The sequence below is a fragment of the Lagopus leucura genome, unplaced genomic scaffold, assembly GCF_019238085.1.
Source record: "Lagopus leucura isolate 7727_CA_CO unplaced genomic scaffold, USGS_WTPT01 Super-Scaffold_73, whole genome shotgun sequence".
Taxonomy (NCBI): Eukaryota; Metazoa; Chordata; class Aves; order Galliformes; family Phasianidae; genus Lagopus; species Lagopus leucura.
In genome coordinates, this window is record NW_024962252.1 from 52897315 (window position 1) to 52925165 (window position 27851).

A 27851-nucleotide genomic window follows, 5' to 3' on the forward strand; every position below is an offset into this window, starting at 1 on the left:
TTTTCTGCTCTGCGCACAAAATGTAGCTTCTTTTTTATAAGTCTATCTGTTTTCCCCTCTGTCAGGAATTTATTTTTCATACTGAGGCTCTGGTTTATTGTACCTTCTTTAGAACAACTCCACTCAAGAGATGAAAGAGCTCAATTCCTAGATTACAAGCAGCACATTATTTTAATTTAAACCTGCCTCCTGTTGCAACAGAGAATCAAGGTGTTAGTGTGTAAAGCGTTCTGGAGCCTTGTGATAAAAGACCCTATAAAAATATAAACATAAGCAGATGGCAGTCCCAACCTGCCTGTTAGAAGCAACACATGATTTCACAGAAAAGGGTGCAAACTCTATTGTTGTCTTGGGCAAAAACAAATGTACACTTTGCCAAAGCTTGCTTGTTTGGTTTCTTTCTAATGTAGACCTCTCTATTTCTGATCAACTTCCATCGGCCTTGGAACCAAACTAAATTGTCTCAGCTGCAGCTTCAAGTTGCGTCAGGCATTCTGTGCCTGTTCAGAAAGGAGTCCATGACTGTGGCATGAAACTGATGGCAAAGCACCATCCAGCTAGATATGGCATTTCAAGCTGTGGATATGGCTATATCTGACTGTTTTGATGCTGATGTCTTATAGCAGGGAAAAGCCCCAAATGGCAGATCCACAGATGTAATATCTGTTACCAGTTTGTGGCTAAAATCAGTCTGGGACATGATGTACAGAAATGTAAAGTGAAAACTACTGAGTGAGACATGCAGAGATGTGTTTGCTGAAGAAAAGAGAGAGCTGATCTTTTTCCTCTCTTGCCTGTTCTTCTAAACACCATTTTTTCCAAAGAACGGATTTTCTCTTTATCTAACTTGGCTTTTTTCTCTGCTGTGAAATATTTTGGGTCAGATGATATTTTGCTGGGCTTTAGAAAACTGCTAAGAATTAATTAATCTGTAATTAAATTGATGAGACATACAGAACTGTTAATAGAATTATGTCCTCAAAAGGAACAAAAATAAGACAGTTTCCTTTCATTTTATTTTTATTTTTATTTTTTACAGTTTGTGGTCTGACAGATTTCTGACCAAGTTCAAGTTGAGACAAAGTGCATGTGGCAAAAGTTGGAAGTGTTGTAATGCTGCCTACTGTGATTTGAATAAACATTTAGGATCCCCTGGAGAGAAATGTAATCCAGGGTTGCCTGCTTACACAGAAACACTCAGAACAATATAATATTTGAAAGAAAAGAAACATCTTTAATTGGATTTGTGCTGACTATTTTTGAAATACAAAAGCGACACTTTATCCAGTAAGCTACAGATTTGTTTGCAGTCACAGGGAACAGGCGGACCTCAAATTAGCAACAGGACAGGCCTCTCACTTGTTCCATGAGCCTAGCAAAATGCTGAATTTAAACAGAAAATTCTAATGATACGAGAAGACTGTAAGACTCTAGCCACATGCTTCTCTAAGTTTATGCAAATCACACAAAATGGCTCACGTGATTTCCTCATGTATCCCTCAACTGACAAAAATATGAAGAGGAAAACAGTTAATGGTTTGTCTTCCAATTAGAAATTTGCTCCAAGATGGCTTGACTACTGATGTTGCTTTGTGTTAGTCTCCTAAGCAGGTGGTGTCAAGCTTACTCCCTGTGGAAGCCATCTGAAGACCAGCTATCTTGCTATGAATCCCTTCTGCCTTGAGGGATAACCTGCCTTGGTCTTAGCATCCGTCATCCTGCAGCCACCAGGAGAGAGGAAACTCCTGGCACTGCTCATGTTTTCATGCTGGGCTGTCCCCTTCTTTTATTAGGAAAGGACAGGAAAGGAAAGTGCCATGGTTTCATTACTTTTGAGGAGAAACAACAGCACTAAGAAAGTAGCACTTCAGTGCAAATATCCAGATTTGCAACATCTCTTGACTTCTGTATTAATAGAAGTGTGATAGTGGAGGCTTTTATTAATTGAATAAAGCCCAGTTTTATTTTTCTTTTCAAACCCATTATCATATATACATATCTATTTTCCTTCTTTGCATTGAAACTGGGAGGTTCATCAGTACTGGCAACAGGCCTGATGTTGTCAAATGCTGCACTCTCCTTAACATCAATAGAGGCTGAAGAATAATCAAACTTAATGCCTCAGAGTAGGCCTCAGAGAAGATACATTGCCCTGAAGGAAATAAAAATTACATGCCTCTATCATTGTCTGTATTTATTATTTCCAAGTATTCAGATAATTTTAAGATGTATTCATATGGAAGGAAAAGATACAAGCTCAGCTTCACTCTGTCTATCCTTTGATGCATAATGGATATCCCAAAATAAGATATACTGCCACTTAGGCTTTCTTTTATGTAGCTAGTGAACTAAACGGATATCTTCATGGGAAATTAAAACTGTGAAAGGTATGAAAGCCCTGGTGAAGGGACCTGTTTTCTCAGTGACTTGCGTGTCTACAAACCTAATGTAGGTCTCTCGTCCAAGTGATCATGGTTAGGGGGGATGAGCCTAGTCCATATTCACTGAGATGATTATGAAAGTTAGGACAGGACAACCTGTAAATGATAAAATCCTTTAATTTCTATTTAAGAAAGGTGTGCACATGAATGGTTCCGGTAACTGTGTTTGCTAGAGCTGTGAGCACATGAAGTCAGGAACAATGTAGCCAACCAAATAGGAATGATTTTTTGGAGGGAATCCTAGAGAGTGGGATTTTAGTGGGGACAAGAAGAAATAGTGCGGGAAAGAAGAATAAGACTAAGGTCTTGGAAATAGGGACGAGAAAGTTAAGCTGAATATACCTGACATATTAGTAAATGCTAATGTTCACAGCACCTCTTCATTAAGGACCTCAAAGAAAAGTTGTTTTAGGGAAAGAAATAACTTCTCTAGTACATAGATGATGGTCCCCTGCTAACCTATGCTTTTGAGTTAAAGGAGAGAAACTACTGCTTTTAAGGAAATGCTTAGCAGTTCAGCTGAGCTATTTAGTGTTTGTTTAGGAGTGAAATGACTCCTACCTTACCTGTTTCTTTCTGTTGATGAAAATAAAGTGAGGGCTGTTAACTCAGATGGGGAATCTACAGTTTATCAGATGCTAGCAAGCAATCTGTAAACATGCATTCACCTCCCAATAGCTAACTAAACTGACAAACAAGAATTTTCTCAACAAATTTTGCTTCTGCATAATCTGAGTAGACTTTTGGGGGATAGAGGAGACTTGCAAGGCTGATACATTTAAGAAAAGATTAAATGAGGTATTTTTGGTAAATTGCATTTCCTTATTAGTCATCACATCTCTTTTCATTCTGAGAAACTGCCCTCTTCAGATGTGTTCATTTTATTTGGCAGAAGTGCTGATAACTCCAGATGTTGCTGATTCTTTATCAGTTCATTGCCTCAGGAAACTGCAGTTGCACCTGAGAGAAAATAGAAGCCAACCTGGAAGAAAAAGAAAAGAGATATGTAATAGCTTTGCTAGAGGGAAAGGAAAATCTGGTTAATTTATATGCTTTGGATGATCTCTAATTGTTTCCTTAAAGATGAATTAAAAGTCTTTTTATTCACAAAGAGCTGAGTTCTGGGCCATATACATTTCCTATTGGAGTTGAAAACATCAACAGTGAAGGGTTGCATTTTCTATCTCCTCGTAAGGATTTACTACTGCAATGGAAAACAGACTACTAAATGTAGCAATTGGCAGGTAAGCAGTAGTGATAATATGCTTTGATATTGAGAACAATATCTTCAGCTGACAGAAATAGGTGCTATTCTCAGGCTTCAGCAGAGCTGTGCTTTTTCTCCCCATCTGAAGGTCTCGCTCCTAGATTCTTAGCTCTGGACTGTTGTAATTTCAAACCTAGAAACATAATCACTTTCAAACTTTTGAAACTTGATGGCGAAAGGATATTCTTGCTGTTGTAATCTACTAACAATAAAGCCTGAGAAAACACTGTGCATTGAGTTTTTTCTCGTGTCGGGAGATCTTTTTTTGCTTACATTCTCTGCTGTGTCAACAGAGGGTGACAAGGTTAATGACATACAGAAACTTTCCTCTCTAGAGTAGCAGTTCATCTCTAGTTCATGCTGCTAGCTACAGAAAGTCATTTCACCTAACAAAAAAAAAAAAGATCTCATCCAGTTCCTGGCAGGTAAGCATTCACAAGTCTGCAACTGCTGCAACGGAGCTTCTTCTGTCACTGAGCAGAGTGAGTGGGCATGGCAGCCGAGTGACATGCATAAACACTCCACTGTGACACTTCTGGAAAGCTGGGCAAAAATTTCCAGGGCTGGAATACATTGAGATTTACAGACTATTACCTTCCACCAGAATAACATTCAGTCCAAGATACCTTGTGCCCACCGATGAAAGTACTTCCAAATAAATAAATGAAGGAACGCTTTTCTTTGGAAACCAGTCTGGTATCACTTCTGACAGATAACAGCAATTGTGATGAAGAATAAACACCTCAGTCACAGGATGATGCGAAGCACGCTGATGCACACTGGAAGCAAAACCACAGACCCGCAGCTGACGGCTGAATCACTGCTGTATCTAATTAGGCACATCAGCTCAGATATCCAAGCTTCCAACCGTCTGAGAAGGGCTGAGATCACTAATACCAATCTGTTCTTGTCCTCACTGCTCAGAAGAGGTGTGGTGTTAAGATTAAAGAAACAGCATTTTGTGCCTGTTGGGTCAGTTATGTCTGGGTGCTTGCTGTGTGGAAGGTGGGACAGGAAGCTCAGTGCTGTTACATCACATTGTCTGATTTGGCCCTCTGGATAATGTCAAGGTAAAGAAATAAATTGCTCCTATTTACAGTGTCGGTGAAAAACAGCAGCCCCTCGGTTTCATAATTCAGTGTTATTTGAATTGTATATGTTATTGAATCAGACAAAATATGTATTTATGCATTAGGTTTCTTCAAAAATTCCTAGTGTGTTTTTTAACAAAATGCAGGAAAAATAAACTGAAATGCTGATCTTTTATTCCTAGGTTGTTTGTGACAGATATTCAGCAATGCCCTGTGCTGAACACTATTCATATAATACACAGGCAGTGGATACTAAGTTTGAAAGGAGTCTAATGAACAGTCTTAGGAATAAAGAGGAATCTTAACTCAAAAATGTTGATGCATGAAGGAACATAATTTTCTCTGTGCACAGTTACTGTTCAGGAGACGTTCATACTATAGCAACCACAGTGAACTAGGCCAGTGCCATTCAAAAACAAATTAAGTTGTAAAATCTCATCGTATGTTTGTGTGTACATCTAAGTATATGTACAGAAATTATTTATATAGTTGCTACTTTGGTTAATTTTTTCCTCTTCCTTTGTACTCAGTTCATCCCTGGAATCAGCCTATTGAAGTTACCAGTGAGATATCAAGGAGGTATTTTGCTCTTTTTTCTACAGTTTTGGGATGAGACCTTCTGTAATATCTGACAAGACCACACGCTGCTGCCAGGGCTGCTGCTCTCAATCAGAGAGGGGACTTGTAGCATGGAGGAAAGTCTGTGGCTCTGGCCCAGTGATAATACGACTTGTAAAAGATTGAAGAGCAGTGGAAGGACAGGAATAGTGCAGGGGCTCAGAGGACTGAGGCACCTTATCCTGAAAAGGATTCTGTAGATCTAATCCAGCAGTGCTGGGTAGGGCATGCAGCTTTTTGCTGTGTAAATGAACACAACAATGCAGTGTCCTCTTAAGAATGAGGATGCAGCTTCATGTTATGGATCCTTCAACAGGGGATCCTAACCCTGTCTGCCACTTGTTCCTGCCCTGTGCAGGGGGCTGCTGCCTCTGCTCCCATGCATGGTGTGTCCAGGAGTGATGAAAATGAGCTATCTAAAAAAAAAAAAAAAAGAAAAAATACAGCAAGAAGTGCATAGAAAAATAGATGGGTAATAGGAAAACAGCGTTTCTTCAGGACCAAATCATTTTATAGCTCTGGCTTAGATAAGCTAGTGTGAATGAAAGGAATAATCAGCTCTTCCTGGGGACAGGAAATGGCAGGAATGAGGGTGAATTGTGAGGGCAGGGAAGAAAACTCAACCAATGCTGCTACCAAAGGATTCGAAACATTATCATCCACACTTAATTAATTGGGATGGGATTCATCTAACTTGTCTAAAAACCAAATGTGCATACGGGTACCAGGCACAACTTTAGAGTGAGTATCCTATGCCATGTGAATAAATCAGCTTCTGACTGCTGAGTTGCTCTTTCTATCCTTTGTGAGGGAGTCCAGATGCTCAGCTGACCCAAGTGCTTAGCTCTTAGCTAAAGTGAGCTCAGATGAATGCTACTCTTACTGTTCAATTAGGTTATTGTCTGAATTTACAAATAAATCCACTAACTAGTTTGATTATGAACAGATTCTATAAGCACCTAAAATTGGACCTATGTTGATGGAAAAAACTCTGTAGATTACATTGCTAAAGAAATATGATCACCTTCCATTTTGTGTAATTCTTTGCCAAATGTCGTTTCTTGCCAACACTGAAAAATCATGTTCTACTGCAGGAAATTCCTTAAAGGCTTGCCATCTCTCAACATCACTTCTCTCTTCTATTGTTTCTAGAAGGAATAAAACTCCAAAGTGCTTTAAGCAAAAATGACCACTGCTTCCCTTTGTCATTTGAACATAGCTTAACCTCTTCTCTAAGGACAGCTTGCTTTTCATTCTCCAGAAGGGGATGAACCAAACCCATGCGATTAAATTGCTGGGACACCTTACCCAAAGAGTCATTTTATCTGATCTGGTACCAAAATTACTGCAGTGGCTTTATCATTGTTTTATGTTTACTGGATGTAATAACCATAGGCAATTAATGTGTTATGTACTATACAGTATACAGCAAACTCAATTAGAATCAAGGTTATCTAGGTACAGATTTGTATATCATTTGAAACTATTTCTTAGGTTTAGAATACTTGCTTTGGAGATAATTGAACAACCATGTAAAAGACACTCTAAGAGATAAATATGTACTTAGTCATAAGGCTGTCTTGCTACAGCTTTTTTCTGGTGATTGTTACAGCACTGTAATGCTGTAAGTCAGCATTATGGTATGCAATAAGTTGTTATTATCTGCCCATTGATCAGATGAACTGTTGGCTGCTTCTCCAAGCCACCTGAAGCTGGCTGTGCTTTCCCAGTGAAATCAGTGCATACATGCCTGACTGACCAGAAGAGCTGTGTTTGATTTATTATTATTACAATAAAGTTGTTTGTTCATAACTAAGGGATTGCTTCTACTTTTCTTTATGTTCTGTTTATAAACTGGATCCATTTCATTATTATATTCTTACATGGAATAACCACACATACTTTTATCAAATCCTTAGTTGCTGCTAAGCTCTATCAATAAGCCATCTGAAGAGTTTGTGGTCTTCTGTGGGTAGGGAATAGAGGGATGTAAAAACGTGCAACATTTGTGTGCTACCACCTGAGCCATTTTGGAAGACTTTGGTGTCCAGACAGCGTGGATCACCTGCCTTTTGATGAGTAGGCTTGTGAATGTTTAAATCTCTTCTGTTAACTTTGAAAATATGGGTTAATGAGTCTCATAGCTGTGAATTATTTTTGTGGGTTTTTTTTTTTTTTCCTCTTACACTGTGAACAATAAAGGGAAAAACTAGCAAGTTTACATGTCTTTTTTGTTGTTTGAAACTTCTAGGTTTTGTTCCTTTCCTACCCTAGCATCAGCATAAGCTGTAGTATACAGATTTTTCCCCCTTCTTTCTTTCCCATTAGTCGCTCTATTAAATATGTTAATTGTAGTGTCCCAGATTACTGGGAGCTCCTTAAATCAAAGCCATGAGACTTGGTAGCAAGGCGCTTAGCTATGAGCTTTGCAGATGATAACTGCATTATATGAGTATTCATACAGAACTGATTGAACCCCTGAGGCCAGATGCTAGAACTGTTTTGTGCTACTCCAGCAACATAAAGCAAACTTGAACAGAGTTTACAGGTCTGCTTGAAGGCTATTTCTGAGTAAGAAAATCCTGCCATCATGGATTTGATGCTGTCAAGAGGTTGTTCTGACCTGGCCAAAATGTGGCCTTCATTGTGAGGAGGGAAATGGGCCTGAAAAATGTAGTCCTGTGCTCTGTCCAGGAGGGTCAATTCCATTCAGTGAACGAAGGGGAGCCTGGATGACCACTATTGTTTTTAAAAGTACAGACTTGGAGAGGTCTATGAGGTGCTGTCATAAAAATAATAATTTATAACAATCAAAAATTATTATTATTTTTCCTACACACAATCATCATCTCACAGCTTTGGAACTCACACATCTTGTCTGAAGAAACTTGCATTGACAGTGCTAAAATTTCCTTCTCTGTGCATCTCTGATCCAGCTTTCCATTTTTTCCAAGGTATATTTGCTGAGATGGGCAGGCACATGCTATGTCTTAGAGCAGGTACAAAAGAGTTTTATTTGTACTGCCTGTCATTGCAAGCTGGAGGAATTCAGTATCTGTGTCACTGCCTTTGCCATATGTGGTTGGGTTTTCTCCTTCCCCTCTGTAATTCTGCTGGGGGCACTGTATAATAAAAGTCTCAACTTAATCAAGAAAAATTCAACATGTGGCACCACAAGAGAGAGCATCAGGATGTAAAAGCAGAAAGCAAACAAACAAGCGGGCCCTTGTGATGTCAGACTAATAACACAGTTGCTGCTGTGCTCTCTCGCTTTCTGGTGTGTGTACTGTTTTTCCTGTACAACATTGTTCTGTGCTTTGTTTCCTTCGGCTTCTTAGCCCGAGAGGGTTAGCTGCTGTCAGCAAGGCTGCTGGGACAGCAGCAGGTGTCTGAATAATTGGAAACAAAATTCTTTTAGAAAGAAGCAGTTCATGGAAAAGAAAACCCTTTTCTAAGATTAAAACAGTAAAAAGAAAAAAAAAAGAAGAAATCGTTTTCCAGGGCCATTAGCAGAGTCAAATCTTTCCATTTCTTAGAAATAAAATTAAGACACATCAGAAGGTATGACCGTTCCAGATTGAAGCAGGCCCAGCAAAATGTGCATTGTGGAGAGCTTCATCTTGTGAGCCTGCAGGAGGTGGAGGTGGTTTGTAGCATGGAGACCAACACTGGGGTTCCTGGGCTGGCACCACAAAATGAGATTTGTCGTACCAGGCAGCATGGTACCTGAAGCCATCCTTCCCTCCATTCTACACAGTCATAGTGTTATTTAAACACCAATCTCCCACACATCTTCAGCAGCAAGGATTGTCTGCTGCAGGAGAAACTGGCTGCTTAGGTGCAGATGGGTGTGGGTGCCATTTGCTGCTTAGGCACTCATAGCAGAGAATAGTCCAGAAGGATGTTGGAGCTGCTGGCCAATGCAGTGACAGGGACCAGATGCCCTCGGTGCCACAGAGAAGCCACCAACTTCTCCCACACCTCATCCCTTCAGCCCTGATCTCCTGCTTCTGCTGCACACTCCTTTGCAGCTGGTTGCTTCAGGAGGGAGGGGAGGCCTTCCCCTTGGCATAAAAAAGATGTGGAGCTGGACATGGTGTGCTGGGTGTGGGGACATCTGCACCCCAGGCTGTCTCACCAGCCCCCTCAAAGGCCAACGGAGGGGAGTACTTGAGAAGCCACTATTTGTAAGGAATGTTGGTGGCAGGAAGACCTGGCGCATTTTATGGCACCTGGAGCATGATGAGTCAGGTTGATGAGGAGCCCCTAGGTTGGAAATAGTTTGGTGCTGAAGGGCAGCCTGTCCCCTGTAGCAACAAGCAAAGCAGAAGAGAGGAAAGCAGGCCCAGACATTGGCTGGGGGGGCTCCTTGGACTGGTGATGAGAACAGGTTTTAGTGTCAGCCCCCAGGTACCTGGTACAGCAATAAGGACTGCACCCAGAGTGCACACAAGGGCACTCACAAGGATTCATTGAATGCTGGGTCCCTGCACTTTGACTCTGAGGACAAATTAATTCCCTCTCAAATGTGCTACCTGCTCCAAAGCAATCTTAGAGTCCTGCATATTGTGTAATATATCAGGAATTGACCCCCATAATAAAGAGAGGTGGAAGGATGAGCAATGGTTAAAAAAAATCCCCATGGAAGAATAGCAAGAGAGCTGGGTCCTTGCATTTGCAATAGGAAGGGGAGAAAAAAGGCTTATTGGCTGAACGTGTAAGAGCCCCATAGCTTCTCAGATCATTTTGGCATTCAGCATGTTTATGAATAATGAAATAAACTGGTGTGACATGAGGGAATAAGCTGTAAAGTGTCACAAAGCACCAGAAACAAAATCCATCCAAAATGCTTCTTTTCTTCCTGAGGAAAACCTAAAACAACTTTTCTGATTACCTGACAGTCCATTTAATCCCCAGGAAACATTCCTTTGTTACAGTTTCAAGGAGAATTACTTGAAATAATCCTTTGTACAATACGCTTGGTTCTATTTTAGTTTTAAATCATGTCCCTTTTCTTTTTTGATTTTTTTTCTTTTTCCTTTTTTTGAAGAGAAAAAGCAAAAAGACATCTAATCACTGCCTATGGAAGAGCAGAGGGTAGGTTTTGCAGTACTGGAGTTGCCTTTGTCAGGAGATCCTTGATTAAAAAAACCACAAGATTTCAGAACAAGAAATAATAATAATGATAATAATTAAAAAACAAACAAAAAAAAAAAAACAAAAAAAAACCCAACAAAACACAAACAAAAAAACCCTGAAGCCCAAATTTTTGCAGTTACATAGAAAGACTCAGCTATGGCTGTGTCCCTGGGATGAGGCAGGGTCCTTGGCAGGCCCACGTCACACACAGGTGCCTTCAGCAGGGCTTCGTGTTACCAGTGCCCTAGATTCAGAAGGAGACTTGGGATCTCCAGCACAGAGATCTTCAAGAATTTTGAATGACACATGGTCAAGGAGGAGAACTGGGCTTGTGCATGGCTGCCACCATCTGCCTGCCCTCCAGCAAAGGTCGCTTTCCAGGAAAAAGCCACCTCATCTCTTGGAAAAATATATTGCTGTGGTGAAGGGAGGAAAATCAAGGATGAAAATCTCAGAAATAACAGAACAGATATATATATAGGTCTCTGCATCCTGATGAGCACCTAGCTGTGCTAAGTAAGGAATACCATGAATTAGTAATTCTAACAATGGGAAAAGGGTGTAATCTGGAGGATATTAGGGTCTATAACTTTGACATTTGAATGATCTCATCTTTTCTCTCTTGCGTTGACTTTGGGCATTCATTTTCTCTCCTTTGATATAGATACAAATCTTATTCACTTCATCGACACGTGTCAGAAATTACTGTGCCCCTATTCCAGACATGTGAAGGCATTTTGCATACACAACTTGAAAGATGTTTTCAGTCAGAGCATCCTGGCAAAAAAAAAAAAAGGGGGATTTTGTTTTGGGAAAGGTGGATCTGACTCTTTCCCTATTGCTGGCTTAGAAGGTGGTTGCGTTTTTTCCCTCACCAGCTCTCCTCCCTATGATGTTATGCTGCTAGACATGGAGAGAAACTTCACACTACTGTTTGTGGTCAAGATTTGTCCTTCTTCATGTTGCCAGCTCTCTGCTGAACTAGAAAACACAGTGCAACAGGGTAGTGACGAAACCAAGTGTTCAGAAATACTATAGACAAAAAAAAAAAAAAAAAAAAAGCCATATCTGTTTCCTGGATGAGAGCTTTCAGAATTCCATTGAAGGGGACAAAAAAAACCCTCCCTTAAACAATCAATGTCTTCCAAGGTGGGGAATCAGCACCAGCTGAGCTCAAGCAGAAACTTGAGCTGAACCCAAAGCACCTGCATTTGTGAGTGATCTCCTATGGGGCTTCTCATGCTTGGGTCTGCAGCAGCAGGTTTCAACCACATTTGAGAGAAGGTGTTGCAGTGCTGATGAGAGGTTGGTGAATGGTACTGAAAAAAATTCTTTTCTACACTCTAGTTCTATGCATGTCACATTGGAGGGAAGAATTAAGAACTGCTGCCTAGGCCACAGGTTATTCCTTCTTTTTTTTTTCTGTTTTCTTTTCTTTTTTTTTTTTTTTTTTTTCTTTTCACATTTGCTTTTGGAAAATTCATTGCTTTCATTGCTTTTTTTCTTTCTTTCTTTCCTCCTGGAGAAGTAAGCTCCTTCTGATCTATAAATAGCTCCTTAAGTCAAAATAATGGGGCAACCTTAAAAATATATTATAGAGATGTCACTAGTGATTGTGTTGCTAAGTTTGTGTTGAGGTGTGAACTTCAAGCAGGACTGATGTTCCTTCTTTCATGCTCCCGTGACTGGATATAGTGGCTGAATTTGGCACAGAAAGTCTTTATAGGACAATTGCCTTTGCTTTGTATTACTTTAAGGAAATCTGAATCTGCACCTGTTTTCTGAGAACCGTTTACGTGCTGACATACATCTGCTGGATATTACTTGTTTGCTTTTGGGCATACAAAATGGCCTTTATGAGAGAATTGCTTTTTCCAGGACTAAAGTATCTTCTTCGCAGCTGAAGAACAGCTTGGCCTTCTGGCTGCTTCTGGCTGCCAGTACTGTGGGGGCTTTCTCTATCACAAAGTGGCCAGGAGAGGAAGGTGGCAGAAGGATGGGGACAGGGGGGACTTGGAGAAACTCTCTGGAATACAGCAAGCAAAGAAAAATGGAGGACAAGGAGGAAGAAGCAAAAAGTTTGCTATGGGGTTGGTGCCTTTCCTGCCAGTGGGTGGAGATGGGTCATGGGGTGGGGATGATGTGGGGGATTACAGGACTGGGCAGAAACTGAGACTGATCTCATGTGCCACAAACTCTCTGAAATGCCTTGAGAGAGAAAGAAAGGCCCCTGAGAGGGGGAACAGCAGTAAGCACAATGTTATTCTTTAAACAAATACCTTTAGAAATAATATCCTATTTGGTTCAAACAGAGCAGGAAAAGAGCAACTGAAAAGGCAGTTAACGTGGAATGCACTAAATGCTCATATGAAGTTGCCAGCACATTATCGTTGTATCTCTAACCAGGGAGGACTTCACTTGCAGAAATGGCTCTTGACAAAGTTAAGTGGCCCTATATATTGTTTGGGAAATTGCCCTTATTTTGTGCGCTTCTTGTTCCAGTAATGGAACCCATGAGCAGAGGATAATTGCAGCAGTCTCATCTGTCAAATAATATTAGAAGTCAACAGCTATAATCTCAGCCACTTGCTTTACACAGCTTTTCTCTGTATTTTCTGTTCAAATTGTCAGTTGTTACATGTAAGTGTCCCCATTCCCTGTGGCTGATAAAAGTAGAAAGATTTAAGTAAATCAGGAGGAGTGCAGACAGGGGGCTTGGGCAATGGCTCTCAGTGCTAGCACAGTAAATCATATGACAACAGCACACTGGATATGAAAAATTACAGTCTGAGCATAGTGTTACTTGTTACTATTATTGGCAAAGCAGGGCAGCTCTGAATGGTTCGGCTTTGCAGGGATTTGGGGAAGTACTGATTGGTTTTGGCTTGTGTGGGTTTGTGCTTTATGATCTTGAATTTTAGTTCTGGGAGATGAATGGGTCCCTGAAAATCAAAGCAGAGCTCAGCTGAAACCATCTTTTCATCTGCGGGTCAGATCCAAGCCATTAGAAAATGGCTTTGTTGGGATGGCTATCCAGCTGTGACTCTGCAGCTCAGGGTGTTTCCCCGGGCTAGGGGAAGGAGCATGGATGCGGTATAGTGATTTAATTCCCACACCACCACCTCCTGGTGAGGCACTACCTTTGCTCTGCCTTGCAGGAAGGAGGAACGCACCTCTATCTCCATGCCTTGCTGCTCACAAAAGGGGCACCATCACTTCCGTCTGTTGTATTTTTCTGTGTTTTTTCGGCTCTGTTAGAAGCTGGATTGATAGCACCAATGTATTTTTCACAGCCATTGAATAGTTATCAATTGGCCAAAGCCAGATCATGAACAGCCAAAGCCATATTCATCCTGCTGGCTGGAGGGAAGGAGCTGTGTTTGCCACTGCCAGACTTTGTGCAACATGCAGGGTGGCTGCTCTGCAAACAGCCCAAGCAGTGCTTGGCAGCCTCTCCTGTGCTCCAGAGGCAACTCCTCCTGATTTTGCTTAGCAGCATGAGTTACGTGCACCATTGCTGTAATACCATGAGAAAGACTTTCAAAAGGAGGTTTGAAGGCTATTGTGATATAGATGTTAAACTCCAGCTCTCCATATAGAAATTGTATCATCCACTCAAACGTCCTTATGTGAATTTGCTCTATCTCAGACTATCAGCTTCCACATTGTGCTCCACACTCACACCCTCACATGTTTCACAATAGCTTCCCTGTGCTGACAAGCCCTCAGTGGCCAGAGCTCTCTTATGTTGCCTTCTCATTGATTGCATCCTGGGGCTATCCGAATCCTTGCTGTGGAGTCATATGATAGGTGCCACGTAGAGCTCTGGACACAAAGCCAAGGTGTATCACTGCCCACATTGTGTGACTAAGTCATTGTTGTTCAGGTGCTCTGATAGTGCAGCTGCCTTGTTCTGATGAATTTCATCCCTCTGGGCTAGTGACAATATATAGTATAATAGTGCCAATGACATCAACTGCCTCAGATCCTTCTCTGACACTTCTTTCAGTATGTCTGCAGGAAAAAAATGGGCTTTCTTCAGTGCCCTATTTGCGTGTATGTGGTAATGCAGGTCATGATCAACAGGCTCCACAGTCTTCTTTTTTTTTAAATGTCAGAATAAAAAAAAAAATCTGGCTCGTCAGATTGTTTCCTCTGATTGCTCCTTTAAATGCATTTAACATCAGAGCTAGAGCTAACATGTATGTATATGAATACCATTTTGGCAATTATTGTCAGAAGTGACAGCTGATTGCAGGTATTGGAATGATGCAACTTGTTCAAACTTAATGTTATCTATTATGAACTCTACTTCATGATGGTAATAGCTGGAAGGCATTGATTTTTGTTTTCTGTTACTTATCTCGAGCCCATACATTTTGCCTGCATTATTGACTTTTCTGATCATTTCATGCATCATCTCTTCAGAAGATGTGTAAATCAATGTTGACTGTGCAATGTATGTTGTTTATTAAGCTGCCGTGTAGGTTTACACCTTGAAGAGAATCATCAAATGCAGTCCACATCACGTGCCTTGCATAATTGTTGATCAGGCCTGGCAAGAGAGGGCAGCCTTGGAGCACGCTAGTGCTGGTGTGGAAGAGTTTAGTTAATTATTTATCTGGGCCACAGTATTTGCATGCCTATATGAATTTTTTATGAAGTTAATTAGCTTTTCAAGATGCTGAATTGGTTCAGCGCGGCGATGATTGCAGGCCAGCACACTGGGTGAGTGGCTGGGAGAGTCACAGGCTGGAAGGCAGGTGGGAGGCACTGCACAAAGGGGGAGCAAATTTAGACACTTTCAACAGGTGGCCCTTAAGACTGCGAAATCTATTGTGTTTGTGGTCAGCAGACCAAATACATAATACAGGAAGGGGCTCAGGTTGCACCTATGTCTCAGGCAACAAATTTAGACATTTAGGCTGAAATAAAACTCCACCCAAATAAAACCCAAGAGGCTGGAATGAAGAGGGACTAGGGAAATTAAAACCTATCCCCTGAGAAGGGTTCAGGCTGCACAGCTGCTGCACAGGCTATTTGCTCAAGGCTGCTCGTTGAAGCTGTGGATGGAAAAAAGCAGTCATCACCCCACTGCACCAGCTGGGGCCATGGTGCAGTCCTAAAAACAGGCTGTGTGTCAGGGATGGGAATTCAGCTCCACAGCTGTGCTGGGGAGTCAATCCCAGCCAAAGGCTGGGAGGCAAATCCAGAACCAGGAACAAGTGAGGATGGAGGCTGCCGAAGCTGGTGTGATTGTGCAGTGTTCAATGGGTAATTCAGGCACAGCAGTGCTGGCAGGGACTGGCCCTGGGTCTGGTAGGGCTACAGGCTTTCTGCCCTTGTAAGGACAGAGAGAGTGAGAGGCAGCATCAGTCTGGGCAGAGTGTAAACCTCACCCCATATGTATTTGTATTTGGTTTAGTGGGGAAATGGTGGTGATAGGTGGGCAGTTGGACTGGATGATCTTGGAGGTCTTTCTCAACCTTGGTGATTTTATGATTCTTGCCTACCACCATGTTGAGGCATTGTGCCAGCTGTTAGGTGGGAACATAGTCATCTAAAACAATCTGATCCTCCTTGTACCTTGCAAATGGGGCCTGGATGGTAAGGCGCTCTCATGGAGTGCCTTCTTCAAGAGACAAGCTGCCTCTCCAAGACTTGGATCCATTCATTCTTCTCTGCTATTTCCTTACTTTGATGGATTCACTCTTCTCATACCTGACTACTTGGTGATAAACATTTGTATTTTTTTCCTAGGGGTGTCTTTGCATTGTAACATTGCAGTGTCATCCACAGCAATGAACTGCATGCTGTGGAAAATGATAATATAATGCATAACTAAGAGTGTTGTAAATGAACAGCTACTATATAAAAGATGTACCCATGTCTGATCTTTTCACATATGTGGTGATTTATTTAAGGGACAAATATTTTAGCATTTGGAAAGAGCCCCAGCTTTGAATAATATCTCAAATCCAACTAAAGAGAATAGAACGTCAAATAGGCCATATAAATCCCATTGAACTAATGTTTTCATAATCTATACTGAAAAAATCTGAATAGATTTGGTGTTTTTTTTTTTTAAGAGGGTTAGTTATTGAACTCATTTGGAGGAATGAAATTTTCACAAGTCTAGAAATGACGAAACATAATTGATATCCATGAAGATTAAATGAGATTTGGAACCAAGTATTGTTCACATTTAAAAGTTAAACAATAATTTGGCCTTCGCATCATTAACAATAAGTTTAATCTCCATTTGATTTTACTGTTGGCTATGTAGGTCATTCTCTATTGAACAAATCAAGAAAAAAAAAAAGGCCTCACTTGAAAGAAGGGGAATTGATCAGAAGACAGGCAGATGAATGAGATAGTTGTTTTGGATGTACTTGTGAGCGTAATTTCTCCATGAAATCCTTATGGAAGTGATGTTAAACTGAGAACTCAATCAGTGCCATGGTTCATCAAAGCAGCGCCTCCACCTCTACTTGATTGCATTCAGTCTTTCACTTGTGCTTTTGAAAATATGTATGTGTTCACTGTGTACTCAATTTTGAGAATCACTGTTCCTCGTTTTTTTCCTTTGAATGAACTCCTTGGAACTCTCTTTAATGGGGGGGCCCCCCCCAAACACAACAAAAAACCAACAACAAAAGAAAACTACACCCAAAAAGTGAACAATTGAAAGCCTCCATCAGCAACCTTATGGAATAGCTCTGTTCCTGCCAATATCTGCTTCTCATATGTAACTCCCTGACTCTCACACTTCCACATATAGAGAGCAGCTTTATTTAGCCACAGTAGGGTCTGAGGTAGAGCAAAGTCTTTGATACGAATTTTCCTTTCTGATTGTCCATTCTCTCTCATGATGTGGATTTAGGGGCATGCTGGACTGTGAACAGATATTGGAATTGCTGGTGATCAAAACATCCCACCAACGTACTTGCTGGACTAGGTGTTATCTAAATCAGTATATGAACATACAGATATGCATACACAGAGTAATTGCATGGTTCTTGGGAGGCATGGGACATCAAGACCCCTGTTTTCACATACCTTTGTTTCTTCATGGCAGTTTCCAGGGCATCACTGGGCAGTGGTGGCAGTGCTAAGGCTCTTTGAATGCAATTTCTGTCCTTAGCTGCTTGAGATCCTTGCTGGAAGACTCAGGAAAAATTATGAAAAAGATTTTTAGTTTTGCTTGTAAGAGGAATAAGGATGACAGAAATGATGGCTAGCCAGAAAGAGGAGAGATCTCATCGTTCATGGTAATTGTGATAATTTAAGGCCCTTTTGGTGAAATTATGACCAGGAGTCACTGAATTCATTATCACCAAGTCTTCACATCTAATTAATGTAATCCTAATTGCCCTGTTTCTTACAGTGTGTGCCCTATCTGCCAGCCCAGAACATACTGGGCTCCAAGCAGCATATAAATCCTAGTGAGAGTCTGTATCTCTTTTCTGTCCTGCCATGATATAAAAATATCTATGCAAAACACAATATTTTTTGTAAGTGTTAAGGTTACTTCAGAGAAAGAATTTTTCTTTTCAAAATAAGTAGAATATAAGTTGAGCCAAGTATTTTTCTGTAAGTTCATGTGCTCGTATTTTTAGTTTAATAGATAGATTTTAAAAAACAGCATCCTGATTACAATATCTAGCCTCTCACATTGTAGAACTCCTCAAGGCTTTTCCCACCTTCTCAATTTCTTCCTCGTATGCAATCCCAAAGGGGTAGGAGGGCTCATGGTTCACAAGTTCTTGTGACTGCCTGATAATTTTGCCAGAAAAACAACATTAAACAATGTGGATTTCATTCTTTACTGCTACTGTTTTAATATCTCTTTCACCAAACCTACTCCTGAGAGCACAATGATATTTCTGTTTTTAAGCTGCTTTCCAGAGTAGACCCTGGCAGGCAAGTGTATGGGATGATGCATGTGAAGGGGTAATGACACTCCTCACAGTCTGGAGGTTGAAGTGGCCTGACAGAAATGCTCTGGGACTTGAGCCCTCCACAGAGAGCAGCCCCTTTTGGAGCCCTCCTATTGCCAAGCATCCCAAATGGAACCAAGTGCCTCTCCTTGAGGATCTCAGCTGAGCCCTGAGGCATGCCTGTGGCAGTGCTCCTATAAGCACTGAAATGTGAGCGTCTCAATCTTGAGCTTTCAGATAAAAAAGCAACTAAAGAAAGATATCCTGGTCTCTGTGAGGTTGCAGACATTGCGTTCTCCCCAGCGCTCACAATCAAGTGATGGACCAGTGTTTCCTGTTACTTGAAATTGTCTCCGCTTTTCCAGGCAGTTAGTGAGCACGGTCCTCAGGTGGAGTGAGTTGGATTAGCTCCAATACTTTAAGCCGTCATTAAATTTTCAAATGAATATTTAATTGGCTAGTGTGTGCTCAGTGACGTGAGAAGCTTCGTGTGGATTGTACGTAGGGCTAACTCCATGAGGGCACGCTGTTACTCACCTGACCTGTGAACTGAGCTATCAGGCTATTTGCCAGTATTTATTTCATTTATTTCTCCTTATGTTTGTTTACCTTTCAGACTTTGTTACTGCAATTCCTTTGTGTAAAATTTACTCAAGTCTTCGCTTGCTGTGGTTTGGAGGGCAGTGTGTGTGCTGCCTGACTGCTTGGGGCTGCTTTGTTCCTGTGTCCTCTGGGCTGAGTGACACAGAGAGGTGGAGCAGCTGCATGCCAGAAGTCTCACTGCCTTGGTGAAGAGGTGCAGCTGGGTATGTACTTTAGGCAACATTTGGTCAAGGAAGTTGAAGAAACTTTGAATTTGGATAAAGTCTGCTCTGAAAACTACAAAAACATTGAGCTACCCAAACCAATGTTGATATGGGCTGGGTAATTACAAAACACCATGCTTCCATTTCCTGGGGAAAGAAATCCTCTGGTCTGGGAGGCAAAGTCATATTATACACAAATCGTTGTAAAGTAATAGAGGTTTTAATATCCCTCCCTATCGGGATCCACACTTATTACTTTTCAGAAAACAGCAGGTATTTGATGTTTGACAGGTCAGAGAAATGTATAACAATCCACAAAGAAAATAATTTTACTTGATTATGTCTTTTCTGACTGCTGAGTCTGTGAATTTATTCGTTTATCCAGATGTGGAGTTGAGGAATTCTGTATTTTTCTATATGCCTTTTTCTGTCATGATATCCGTAAGGACACTCTACAGTGTTGCTCTGGTTTATTCATTAGATGACCCATTACAAATAGGTAGTACTTTGATACTTAGGGACAACAGAATATTTTGACCTGCTGTACATCTCTAGTGCCACACGCATATACATGGCTTACATTGCAGGGACCTGAAGGGCACTGGGCAAGCACACAGCAGCGCCATCTCACCTGAAGACCTCCTGCACTTTTTCTGCCATGAGCCTGGTGGGAGAAGGAGACAGAGCAAGCCACAGCAGATGGGACTGAGGTAGGAAAAGGACACAAATCAGGCAAAGGAGGAAGGGCTTTTGCTCCCTTGCGTTTGCTTTCTGCCAGCACAAAACTCATCCTGACTTCCTTCCAGAACATCTTCTGACCTGCAGCTAGGACTTTTTCTGAGGAGGAGGACGCTGACATTTCTCTCTGGCGATGGTGCTTGCTGGAAGTGGAAGCAAAGAGGACACAGGAGCTGTTGTTTCAGCAGGCGGTGCATTCAGGGGGTGGGGGGAGCTGCGTTCCATCTCCTTGCCATCTGCCAGGCACAGCTTTCTGCATTGCAGCTCCACACAGGGATGTTTATTCCATGGGATGCAATACGTATGGAATCTTCTGGTGCACGTGTGCTGTCGTTTCAGATTCTTTTTAACAAGTTTAGTCTCCAATTCCACAAACATTTCATCATGTGCATAGGACTGCTCGTATAAATTGTGTTACTACAGAAAAGAGTGCTTCTCCTCTGGTTTTAAATATGTATTGTCAGGAGGATTAAGGTCCCAGACTTTTATATTGCTTTTATAAAAAGTCAAAATCTAGAGAGATTGTACTGGTTAAATGACCAGCTGGGTTGTCATTGTTTTATTTCCTCAAATGTTTAGATTTTTGTATTTTAATGGTTATTTATTTTTCAAGATACCCATTCAAAGCTATTACCACTTTAAAACCTGATGATGATGATCCGGCTGCAATACATCTGAGCCATCTCTCTCCTGATAGCTGAAGGATGAGGACAAGCATTACATACACTGCTCAGCACTCTGGGAGGCAGCGTTCCTGTTGTTTTCTCTTTCTCCGCTGTTGAGAAGCTGCTTCACAGCAGTGCTCGCTCATTAGCACAGCCCCACAGGTGGTGCTGGTTCCAGTTTGAGGTGACACTGTGTGTTGCTCTGCCTGAGCTGCTCTCCCTCCCCAGCTCCATGTACTGTGTCACTGCGTGGTTTGTGTCACAGGATGCAGGTATTAATGTACTTAACCATGTACATCATCATTAGAGGCATTTTTTTGGTGTGAATGGCCAGGTGGGCCTAAGCATGATGCCAGGGACATGGAGGTGGTCCTTCTAACTGTAGCATGAGGAGTGATCTGAAGGGCTGAGCTGGGCTAAAGGACCTGTGGATGCTATTTCTTTCTGTGTTTTAGATGGGGGAGGGGAAGATGATAAGACAAAATAAAATAAAAAAAAACCAACACATTGTTTGCTACCCTCATGACTTCTCCAGTCACATACTGGTACCTGTGCTATATCCAAATGCTTTCTACTGCAGAGCTTGCACTGGGCTTGTCCAGCAACCCTTTGAGGAAGGAAGATTCCACTGAGAACCTTTGCCCTCTGATTCAGCCATTGTTTTGTCTTTTTTTTTTTTTTTTTCATGTGCCCCAACTAATAAGTCTTTTACAAATAATAGTTGGCATTGACGCTGTGGGAAATCTAATGCTTAAAATCTCTTCTTTGTACAATGAAGTTCAGATCTTAATTTGGGGTTTGCTATATGACACTGAATAGCCATGTGAAGTCGTGCATGTTACAGAAAGTGCTCAGTGGCATATAAAATGCCCATCAAAACATGCTTACAGAACTTTCAGAATAATGTAGCTGGCTTTTTGACTTCCAAAGAAGAATTTTTATTTATCACATACCCTGGTAGTCGTTTCCCCTGAGAGCATCTTCAGGAAGGTGCACTTGCTTTACTGTGTAGCCCATCCCTATGTCTTTCTGTGCATCCAATAATCTGGAGAACCATGTGTGTGCTTCTGTTGAAGTTATCAGGCATTATACACCCAACAGTGAAGACACAAGTTACCATCGATGGGTTCATTTATTTCAATAGCCCAGGGTTGCATTGTAAGATTTTCTATGGACTTGGATATCATAGCACTGGCTATTCATTCATTGAACATTCATTCATGTTTTAAATCCTGAGGTTTTTTTTTTTTCTCTTCTGAGTTGTACCAGATTTGCATTTGTGAAGGAGATAATAGTTTTTCACCTGCCTCATGTTTGCTAGCTCTTTCTTTTTTACTTGAGAAGATACATCCCTAAAAGCAAAATTGCCTCCCAAAGAAGTGAAGAAGTTTGCCTCCGTGTTCAGTCTTGCAGGAGTTTTTGGTCATCTATGCATTTCTTAGCAAGTTATTCTGATCTGCATGAAAAGTTGCCCGGAGAATTTACCCCTTGTTAGGAGATATTGGATTGGCCTTTATTTCCTGTGATCTATAAATTACCTTTTAATGTCATTTGCCATAACCATTAAAGAATAGAAGCAGTTATAAAAGGGACATACAGGAAAGAAGGTATCTTAGAAGATGAGCCATCTTCTACTGACCACAGTGCATTCTAAATCCTTTTTGTGTCAGTGGGAAATGAGATCTTTATATGTAGGAAATAAAAGCAAAAGTAAGTTATGATGAAAAAATTAAAGATCTGTTTAATTAGCTTTGCTCATCTTTAGTGATCACCGGGAACAGAAAGGTGGTGAGAGCAGGAGAGATGAAAACTGCTAATTCTTCAAATGCAAGTGAGGAGCTATGATAAAACCCAACTTTGTTGTAAGCATTTAAAGGGCCCTTTAATTAGCTTTTCTGGAAAGTTCACTGATGATATGCTGGAATAATGATCCCATATGTTCGAAAATGTCTAGTCATTAGCAAGCATGGTGGCTGAACATACTAATGCATTTGCCTTTTAGACATTTCAAGAGTGGATGGTGTTGCTGCTGCCGCTGCTGGAGAGGTCAGCCCTTTGTTTCATTTAATCACATGGTGACTTTCAGGACTGAATCATTTTCTTAGCCACACTGTGAGCACTGGTTCTCAGCAAAGAGAAGAGCTTGATCAGTCAGAGTGGACAGAGGAGAGGATACAAGAGGGATGAGCATTGGTGCGTTGTGTTTTTTTTGTTGTTGATTTTCTTGGTTTTTTTTTTTTTTTTTTTTTTTTTTTTTTTCTGTCCTGGCCCTGATCCACAGAATGTGCATGGATTGGAGCAAATTAGTAGAACAAGTGTGAGACTGGCAGCCAACTGTTAATAAATTATTGATTGCATGAAAAACGCTCTTATTAGCACTCTGTTACTAAAGTGCCTTAGATTTTCAGACAGCTGCTTAGGTATATCTAAAATAATTTTACTCACTCTGCCTTTTTATAGCAATGATAAACTAGTATGTTGCCTAATGGTGATGAAGACTGGGACCCTAAAATGATGACTTGCTGAGGACAAGAAATCTCTAAGCTGGCATCTCAGCTGTGAAGTTACTGACTTTCACTCATTAACTCAGTGTGTTCGAAGGCACAAATGATCCCCAAGTTTTTGACATGGATTTACATGCTCCAGTTCAAGTCAAAGGGAAGACTTCTCATTGACTTCATTAAGACTGTATTAAGCTCAAACTGAAAATAAGCAGCAGTGGTAGAGCTAAGCTAAGAAAAATTAACAGCAGAGATATTTGTGCAAATGAGATTTCAAGAGACATAAGTTTGAAAGCAGAGAAACAGGCTGTTCTAGACAGTCAGACTAAGAAAACATTGTGTCTATAGCGATGACAATGTGAAAAAACAGAGAAGTGAGTTTTGGACTGATAGCAGTAATAGAGGGAGAAATTGAACTGACATTATTTTCAAGAGGCAAGAAAAAGATTGAAAATAAGATATATTTAAAACTTACAAATTTAATACCATAGGAAAAAGTATCTCAAATCAGATTTAAACTATGTCCATTTAGGTTTTTTTTTATTTTCAGTCTTACTATTTCCATTTTAAAATCTAGTGGACAGAGAAAAATACAGAATCAATAAATGCAACAGTGTCTATTATAGTTTTTGATGACATTACTGGGAAAAAAAAAGAAAGATACTTCATAGAATGAAGTCTAACATCTTTCTTTTTAACCATATTTCCAAGGTAATGCAGTGCGATTAGGTATTCTCTTTTATCTGTATTTTGCTGGAGTTAAGAATATGGCCTGGAAGGGACACTTTTCTCCACTTACAGCTGAAGAATTCATGCAAAGTTCCTATTTTATGGCTTCCGCAATCATGTATGGATTGTGATAGTGTTGGAGCTGGAGTTGATTGAATTGTGGCCTAGCAAATATAGTTTCTTAATAAGATTGAAGTATACATCAGATCAGAACTCTCATTTCCAAAAATTTGGAAGGATTACTCCTCTGTGAAGCTGATAACAGCTTCCATGTTTAACTGCTAAACAGCTTTTATTGAGCCAACATTTAGAAGGTGCTAATATCTAAATCCACGTGTCTTCTATGTTTGCAGTAGTGGGTACTTAAAAAGCAGTATAATTTGGCTCAAAATGAGTTGATGTAACAAAAAAGTTCACATTTTTCTATGTTGCTGCTGTCTGAAACAGACATAGAGGCAATTTATTCAGCATAAATTATTGCCAGCCTTAGCTAAATGAACTTGCTCTGTAAAGCTTCCTCATGTATATAACCAAAGTGAGCTGTCTGGCTACATCTGTTTTTGCTCATCTTTCACATGTATCATATACAAAATCCAACATTTGAGAGTGTTGTGTCATCAGCAGTACTATCAAGGGAACTCTGGGTTCATAAACCAATGAACAGGTTACATTCATCCATATATGTAAGTTTTTCATCTGTGACAGATACAATATTGATAATATTATTCACTGTAATATTTAATGACAATCTTCATTTAATAATTGATGGCAGTATAATTTAATGCAAAAAGTTGCACACTAGAGGTTGGAAAATGTTGTTTTTGCTTAACTGTGTAACAACGCTTTGAGAAAGAAGAAACGAGAATTTGCACATGAAAAATCGAATATGGATTGGTCAGGTGCATTGTAATGTGGCATTACACACATTTGGATATATGAGTTATGAGCAGGTGCAGAAAATCTAGCATATCTGGATTGAACTTCTTTTGATTTTAGCTCACTTACCAGTACATAGGTTTTCTTTAAAGTGCAATTGCTTCTTCACTGTCCTGATTCTCAGAAACATGCCATTCCTTTAAATGTCTCTAAGACTTCTGTGGTTCCTCTATTGCCTCTACACTAGGCAACCTCACTGCATGACCTCCAGGAACGACTTACACTGTCTTGCCTTCCTTGTCCTGTTCCTTCTCTGGTAGCTGTGGAGGCTGATGTATCAAGGTTTGCTCATGCAAAAAGAGGAGAGGATATGTGAGATCAGAAATCTCCCAGCTTTCTTTAGAGGATAAAAACTAAACTTTACTTCCTTTTTCTTTTATTTTCCAAGGGTGCCTGGGGTAGAAAGAGCTGCTTTGAAAGGCCACGGAAGAATGGAAAGAACTACAGTTTTTCACTTTTCAGCTTGCCAGATACATCTTTTCTCATGTTTCTGTCTAGTTTTAAAACAGTGCGAACTTGTACCCCATGTCCTTGTTCGTAGCCTACACCAATGCCTGCTAGCAGACTGCCTCCTGAATGGGGCACCTCACAGAGCACAGCCTGCCAGGAGAAGAGGTGTGTAGGTGTTTTGAGAAATAAATCTGTGTCTTCTTTATTTATGATAGTCTATCACTTCTGAAAGGGACAGATGAATTTGTACCAGTCATTGAGCTTTTTTGGAAACATCAGGCTTTTCAGATGCAGCCTTCTCCTGAGTCCACATCTGGAATCAGGGGATACATCTGAGCTGTTCCCATTGTGTACTGATGTAAATATCTGGTGAAAGGGGTCTGGGGATTTTCAAGGTTTATTTGCAAGACAGACCACAGTGGAGTTATATCCTGCAGGCAAGGTGTTGGCTTTCAAAATTTTAGATCACAGAGTCCAAGAATGACACCTTGTTTCTGCACTGTGCTGTACTAAATGAAAGACGATCTCAGATTCATCATCAGCAGATGTATTCTGTGCCAGTGCTGGCTATTGTAAGAAGACTGTTACTCAATGAATTTGCTACGTTTCATCAGAGCAGAGCTGTGGGAAACATCACATGAAAGTACTGCAGCATATAAAAGATATTAAAAAGGTGAAAAATATACCTGTGGGAATTGTCTCATAATTTTATTATCCAAACCTCAAGAATTTGCCAGAATAGGTTGAAAATCTCAAAAGACTGGCTAGTTCACAAAATTTCCGCTACTTTGCTACAGAGAATATAGATCAAGTGCACATTTTAATTCTGAGCACTTTGCTTCTGGTCTATAACTGAGCAAGGGAAGTGCAAAAACATGAAAATCATGAAAATGAAACCAAGGAAGAAAAGGATCTGCTTTTCTAACTGTATTGGCACTTGGCCAGGTCTTTCAAGTGATGTAAATTGGGAAATCCACATGGCAAGTTAAGGAGCTACAGTTTACACTGCATGAGAATTTGGTATGTAGCATTTGACAGCTTTTTGGAATCGAGATTTTTAGGAGATACAACATAATGCTTTTATTAAGTATCTAGGTGCAAATATAACCTGAGTTTTTCTTTGTTGCCTGAGAATATCTAGCTCTTTACAGGCACCCTCAGAGAATTAACACACAAACTAGCCAGAGGCCCTCCCATGGCAACATCATAGCATCACTTCTGCATACTTATGCCTATTGTAGATGTTCAATAACTATCCCCTTAACCCCCTTTTCAAGCTAAATTCAGCCATAACTGATTAATTAAGCAACTTTGAGGTGTATTTTGGAACCTATTGACTAAAAAGTTATATTATTTCAAAGCTGAAATTATTGCCTTAGGGGAATTAAGTCAGCTCTTTAAATTTTTTAGTAGCATAGCTTTCTACTCAATAGCTTCTGAAATGCATTTCAGACTCACTTAATTGTCTATAGCTTATTTTAGCTCTGGAAGTGGTTGGTGTTTTCCAGTCACAGCCGCAAATGGGCAAGGCATACTTGCCCTACAGGTGAGTAGTACTACAGGCTGTCTGCACACCGGACCCTATACCAGCCCTGCATGGGTATCTTGAATCCTTCAGGACAGCCAGAGCCAGACACAGCCTACCCAAATTTAGGCTTCTTAACCTGGAGCTGAGCAGTGTGTATGCGGCACCCCATGCCAGGTGATGGCCTGTACATGTGGCTTGCTGGTGTAGTGGAGGCACTCCGCTGCCTCTGGGCTTGGGAGTCTTCCCTCCTCCTTGACAGAAAGAGAAGTGCTCTGCTAGAGCTTGGTCTCTTCTCTTAGTGCCCTCTGGGCTGAACCCACAAGAGCTGAAGAAAATATGTGGACTGGTATTAATGAGACAGCACCTGAAGCTTACTGTTTTATACTAGAAAGGTGAATTCACATTTCAGTGCTGTCCTCTGCCATGAGTCCTTAGAGTGAACACCCACAGCTATACCTGATTTGAAGGGCAATGTGATCAGTCTCTCTGCTTTTATTGGGACTTTGCTAATTTGCTAATTCTCATATTAGCCAGTCCTTTCATTTAAAGCTATTATTAATCAATAACATGCCTGTTTGCCAAGATGATAAATACAAACTTAGCCTGTCTTCTAGATTTGCAAATGCTATTTTTTTTTCTAACTCTTATCTATTATCTATTGTCTTTTTTTTTTTTTTTTTTTCAGAGCTGGATTTTGTTTTTTTTTTTCTAAAACTGTGCAGACATATGTTGAGAAGAACTCTGGCTAACACCTGTTTGACCTGCAGGTTTGAAATCTTTTCTACACTGCCAGACTGTAACAGTACAGAAATACACATTGACTTGGATGATTACTTCTGAGTATTGGCACTGAGTTCTGTGCAGAATTTTAAGTTCACCTTCTGAACCTAGGGCTAGAGTAGGGACAAAACACATCTGAGGACTTGCCAGAAATTACTGTCCTTTCTGTCTTTGTTTCACTTCTTTATTTTCCCCCAAGTTTTTTTTTTTTTTTTAATGTTT

General features: G+C 40.6%; 1 long non-coding RNA gene across 2 annotated transcripts; it reads left to right on the forward strand.

Moving 5' to 3' along the window:
* Positions 1–11718: 11718 nt before the first annotated feature.
* On the forward strand, positions 11719–21198 carry LOC122192984. 2 transcript variants are annotated; one of them, XR_006182763.1, is made up of 4 exons: positions 11719–11861; positions 19113–19302; positions 19890–20012; positions 20109–21198. It is a non-coding gene; the product is annotated as an uncharacterized LOC122192984 (long non-coding RNA). The 2 variants fall into 2 exon arrangements; XR_006182761.1 differs by having other exon boundaries at positions 19890–21198.
* Positions 21199–27851: the final 6653 nt, after the last annotated feature.